The sequence below is a fragment of the Dipodomys ordii genome, unplaced genomic scaffold (genome assembly GCF_000151885.1).
Source record: "Dipodomys ordii isolate 6190 unplaced genomic scaffold, Dord_2.0 Scaffold13, whole genome shotgun sequence".
Taxonomy (NCBI): Eukaryota; Metazoa; Chordata; class Mammalia; order Rodentia; family Heteromyidae; genus Dipodomys; species Dipodomys ordii.
Genome location: NW_012267229.1, coordinates 22729259 through 22735431, shown reverse-complemented (window position 1 = coordinate 22735431; position 6173 = coordinate 22729259). Strand labels below are relative to the sequence as shown.

Below are 6173 nucleotides of genomic sequence, written 5' to 3'. Positions count from 1 at the left end.
AAGGCAAGCGCTCTACCACTTGAGCTACAGCGCCACTTCCGGTTTTCTAGTGGTTTATTGGAGATAGGAGTCTCACGGTCTCTCCTGCCCGGGCTGACTTTGAACCGTGATCCTCAGATCTCAGCCTCCTGAGTAGCTAGGATTACAGGCGTGAGCCACCAGCGCCCGGCTCATGAAACATTTTTTTAACAAAGCATTTTTGTCAAGGGCTCACATTTTCTCTTTTTCTTCTGGTTTTCTTTCTCCCATTCTTTCTCCTGGCTATATCTGCACTGAATTCCTTGCAAATAGCACAGTGACTATAATACCCTAAATAGCCCATTCAAGAGGGAAGTGCTCAATCAGATTTGCCTTAACAATGAAGTGCTGTCAACAGGTATTCAGAAACAATCTTGCAGATTAATATGGGTGCCAGTTTTTCTTGCTATGACAAAACAACTAGAAAGGAGGAAGGATTTATTTTGGCTCATGACTTCAGAGGTTTCAGTCCTTGGTCTGCTGGCTCCATCTTTTCTGGGCCTGCTATGAGGAAGAACATCATGGAGGAAGGGTGTTGTAGAACAGAGCTGCTTACCTCCTGGCAGCCAGGAAGCAGCAAGGAGAGAAGGGATGTGGAGATGGAAGACAAGGTATATATCTTCAGGGTATGCTTCCAGTGATCATTTCCTCTAACCAGGCCTTAATTCCCACTTTCCACCACCAATAATGCCATCATCTTATGATGCTGTGAATAGATGAATTCACAGATGAGTTCAGAGCCCTCAGAATCCAATCACTTTCTAAAAGCCCATCAGAGGGAACCAAGGGCCAAATACATGAGCCTTCAAGGAACATTTCAGATTGAAACTGTAACAATGAGTAGACTAGCAGATAGCTTAAGAGACTTATGCTAATAATCTTCCCAAAAATACACAGGCATGCACACACACATACACTTTTTTTTTAAAAACATATGTACTTATGTGGTTCTCATTTGCAGGAGAGTCAGGAACTTTCATGAACTGAATGAGAGGTAGAAATTCCAACTTGAGCTCACAATTTTAGTGGCTTAGGGATGCTTTCTCCCCAAAACCTGTCCACCAATTTGAATTGAGAACTATCTATCTGGAAGGATCCAACTAAGACACCAATAGCCTGGTGTCTGGGTGTTTATGAATTATGAGTGTTATAAACTGTTCTCTACTTGTCTATGTCTTCTCTTCATCTGTCCCTCACCTATTATCCTAAGCAACGATTACAAGTAAATAAAATTAACAAGCAGGAAGTAGATTTTTACAAGCTCAAATTCGAATTCATTTCAGCTAGGTTAATATAGTTGGCAATGTTTTTGAGAAAACTGTGCAGTGAAAACCAGAGGGAAAACTTCCCATCAATAGTAGGGAAACAGAGGTCCAGTGATTTAGCTGGCTTAGAGCAGGCACCAGAGCAGGGCTAGGATTCAGGTACTTCATCTTACATTTCTCCTTCCCTTCCCACAGACAGACTCTTTTTTTGTGTTTGTGAGACAAGGTCTTACTATTTATCCCAGGCTGTCCTTGAACTTGGAATCCTCTTGCCTCAGCCTTCTAAGTGTTGGACTTATAGAAATGAGTCACCATGCCCAGTCACTGTAAATTTCTTGCTGTGCACTTTCTCATTGCGTAATTTGAAGTGGGATGGAGTAGGGTGGTAGAATGGGGAGGTGGTAGAAGCATGTGTATGTGTTATCTCAGGCACCTGTGCTCTTGTAGCTTGGAGACTTTATTCCACCAGTGTGATTTGTGTGGGCTTGAGAAGGGGGAGAGAGCCATTAGAGGAGGCAGCATCCACATCCTTTTGCTTTGCTGGAAAGGAACACTGGGCTTCAGATCAAACATATAAGGTTGCTGAAAGAAGTGCAATCTCTAGCTGAAGGGATAGGCCTGTATGCTCACAGTAAAAGCCGGCTGTGTGTGTGGGAGGGGGTGGGGGGGGACTGTGCCACACTGTTTACAAAGACTGATGAACATCTCTGCCATTTCTGCCATGTGGGACATTTCTGGGGAAGGTGTAGTCCTCCAACAATACTTCCTCCAGGTTGGCTCTGGCTTACTCTGAGCCAGCTGGAAGGAGTAGAGCAGTATTCCAGGAGCCATTCCATGCTGGACAGGGGTGGCCTGGGCTCCATTCCATTTGCCTGCTAATGGCACCAAGTGGGGGTGGGAGACTGTGAACCTGTTCATACTCCAGCAAAGCTATATCAGCAGCACCAGGCGCCACACAGTGCCAGCAGGTTTGGCTCAACTGTGACAGCCCTGGACATCCAGCGGATGAATGGACCTCAGGTTTCAAAGTGCAATGGGAGGATGAGGATTTGGCTTGGTGTCTGGGCAAGTAAGTCCATGGTGGGTGTTCTGAGTCTTAAGGGCAGCACAGGATACATTCCAATGGGAAGGCTGGTGTGTAGAAAAGGTGAGATGATTCTGGGAGGTGGCTCCTGGGTCTAGGAGAGGAACTGAAGGCCAGAGGTGGAATGACTTGAATCTGGAGCACCACCAGCCTTCAAAGCCAGCACTGAGGATTCTTTTTCCTTATCTGGGGAAATAAGCAGGCACATATGAGATCTTCAGAGCAGAGTGCATACTAATCGTGAAAGAGATGCAGATCCTTCCTACAAATCTGTAATGGCTTTTCAAAAGAATCAGAAATTGTACGTGCTCACTATAATACATTCAAAGAACACACAAAATAGTAAGAGTAACTCTATTATCCCAAAAGGGAACAAAAAAAAAACACGTAGGGAGCTGGGAAGTTGGCTCAGTGGTAGAGTGCTTGCCTTGCATGCATGAGGCCCTGGGTTCTATTCCTCAGCATCACATAAGCAGAAAAAGCTGGAAGTGGCTCTGTGGCTCAGTTGGTAGAGTGCTAGCCTTGAGCTGAAGAGCTGAGGGACAGCGCCCAGGCCCAGAGTTCAGGACCCAGGACTGACAAAAAAACCAAAAACAAACAAACAAAAAACTCACCTAGGTACAATATTTCAAACTACTGGACTGGCAAGATTAAAACCCCAGGAGTAGTTTTCTCAATTTTGTATGTGGGGAAACTGAGACAGAGAAAGTGTAACCAAGGGCCCGCAGGAAGCAGTGTCCAGGGAAGCCCAGAAAGAACCCAGATCTCTGGAGTTCCGGGCTGTCCCCTCCTCTGGCTATGTACTGGAAGAGGCCAGCACTAGGATCTTAAAACCAAGGGCCTTGCCTCTGCCTCCTATGGAGGCCTCTTCAGGTTTTTTTCCTTCAGTGATGGATAGGAAGCTAGTATTCACCTCTCTACATCGGCAAATCTGCATCCCTCTGGCCCTCTTTTCAGAAGTCAGTGTGCTTTTAGCAAGAGTGAGGACTTTGGAGAGTCTCTGGCACTCCCAGCTCCACAGGCAGTCCCAACTCTCAGCCTCTTCTGCGTGTGTGACTTCCTTGAAGGAGTCAAGAAAGCATGTGTGGGAATGTGCTTTATAAAAAAAGCACTTCAAAGGAGTCAGTTGAGAGATACAAAGGAAAGCTCTAGCTCTTTTATGGAAGCAAGAGTAACACTACCAGGGTAAGGACAAGTGAAAGGTGCTGAGCAGAAAACTGAACTTGCAATAGGCTCAAATATTAGTCATGGAAGTGGGAAAGGCTCCAGGGTTCAGAACATTGGTCTACCTAGCTTCATGCTCACCTGCCTCAGGATTCTTTAGAACCTATCAGTGGACTTTGGGACCTATGCTGTCTCTAGAGACATGCCACAATGCTAAACATCAAGGTGGGGGATGAGGAAAAACCCCATATTACCAGCACCACAGGTTACAGTTCACCCACAGGACAGCATACTGGCCCAGAAACAGGCTGACATGTCCATACAGGGTTTATGGGGTTGCTCTAATCCATCAGATTATTTTTTTGGGAAGGGTTTGAACTCAGGGCCTGGGCATTGTCCCTAAGCTTCTTTTGCTCAAGACTAGCATTCTACCACTTGAGCCACATTCCCAATCTCTAATCCATCAAATTAGAAGAATATAACATAGGTAGAAGTGTCACCAAGACAAAAGTGGACCAAGGAGGAAACCCAGAGGGAGGGAACTCCACTTGGGACTAGTGGGTTCATGATGTCGCACAGAAGAGTCTGAGGACAGGGAGAGGTAGAGGTGAGTGGTGTTTACTAGTAAACCAAAGGACAGGAAAGTATAGCCCCAGATATGGGTGAAGAACATAGAAGGGGTGCTGATGGCAGTTAAAACAGGGCACAGGTGCTAATTAATTAAGCAGTCCTGGGCAATGTGTGGCTGCCATTATCTCAGTTCTGGTTCTGTGAGAAGTTCTGGAGACATTTTTATCACTGTTATCCCTTGAGGAGAGTAATGAGATTCCCATGAGATCATTCCTCCTGCTCCAGGGCTCAGCCTCATCTCTAAGGAAGTTGTCCACAGGTGGAGAGGATGGGGCTCTGCTATTCTTCTGGGATAGTTCCAGCCTCTGCCATAAAGATGTTACTGATCAGTTCTGTGGTCTTCGGGATAACTGAAGGACAGAGACTCAGAGTGAAGGAGAAGGATGCAAAAATGGAGGCAGAGATGTCAGGTTTTTGCCCTATTTTTAATTAACTTGTGGGCTTAAGTGAGAAGTCAATGCTTTTGGACAAAAGCAGTGTCTAAATACTTGTAGAGGCACCTGGGGTATCTGGAGCATGGGACCAACTCCCAGCATCCCAGTGAGCTGTGGTAAAAAGAAAGAGCAACAGGGGTGGCTTGCAAGGCATCTCTCACTACTCAGGAGGGTGTAGTGAGGAGGGTCCTACTGAGCCACTACCAAGAATGCAAATGGCGATAACCTTCTTTTAGCATTGCCAGACACTTTAAACAGTTCATGCTTTCTCACCCAGAAGATCTAGTCTAGGCTTAACATTCTATTTTAGGAAAAGAATCAGACTCATAGATATAGACATAGAAAGATACATAATGTACATATTTTTGGAGGGGATGTTGAGGCAGGATCTTTGTAATCCAGGTTGATCTAGAACTCTTTCGTAGAACTATTAGCCTAGCTTTGCCTCAAACTTGGTGCTGGATTACAGGTGTGAGTCACCATGCCTGGCAAAACATGTATATATACCCATATATATGTATATATGCATATATATATGAAATCATATACATATATGATTTCAACTCAGACTTATTCATTTTAGCAAATACAAATATATACTACTCCTAAATGTCCAAAAAAGAGACTAAATACAGAATATTTTAGGAATGTATTATAGTCACTGAAAGTATCATTTTGTTTTGTTTTGATTTTTCAGTACAGAGATTTGAACTCCAGACCTCATACTTGGTTGGCAGGCTTTCCACGCCCTCAGCCATACCACCAGTCCTGAAATCATGTTTTGAAGAATCTTTTGTGAAATGAAAAATCCTCATAACATAAAAGCAAATGAAAGGGGCTGGGAAGGTGGCTCAGTAGTAAAGCGCTTGCCTTGCATGCTTGAGGCCCTGGGTTTGATTCCTCAGCACCCATAAGCAAAAAAAAAAAAAAAAAAAAAAAGCCGGAAGTGGCGCTGTGGCTCAAGTGCTAGAGCGCTAGCCTTGAGCTGAAGAGCTGAGGGGCAGCGCCCAGGCTCAGAGTTCAGGCCCACGACCTGACCCAAAATAAAAAAAATAAAAAATAAAAAAAAGCAAATGAAAACTCTGGGCCTAAAACGTATAGGTCAGCAGCAATGAAAACCAACATAATTAAAATAGTAAAGATGATAACTGGATGCCACAAGGGAGCCATCTCTTTCACCACTCCTTCCGTCCTCCCAAAATCCCTAAGGCAGGCCCAACCATGAGCCCCACAAGGGCACAGGGAGTGGGGAGTCAGGCCGCATAACAGGGCCAGCCCTATGGCACGTTGACCCAATGACCTTGGCCATCCTGAAAGGCTGGAGCTGAAGGGCATGTGGCTTCCTCAATTTTCAACTCAAGGCGTATTTTCTTTAATTATAAAAACAATATATTAGCCGGGCGCTGGTGGCTCACGCCTGTAATCCTAGCTACTCAGGAGGCTGAGATCTGAGGATCACAGTTCAAAGCCAGCCCGGGCAAGAGAGACCGTGAGACTCCTATCTCCAATAAACCACCAGAAAACCGGAAGTGGCGCTGTAGCTCAAGTGGTAGAGTGCTTGCCTTGAGCTGAAGAGCT

At 45.2% G+C, this 6173-nt stretch overlaps 1 protein-coding gene across 1 annotated transcript in view; it reads left to right on the top strand.

The window, feature by feature from the left end:
- The window catches only part of Oser1 (oxidative stress responsive serine-rich 1), a 29386-nt gene that overhangs the window by 286 nt on the left and 22927 nt on the right, over positions 1 to 6173 (top strand). The window lies entirely within an intron of this gene.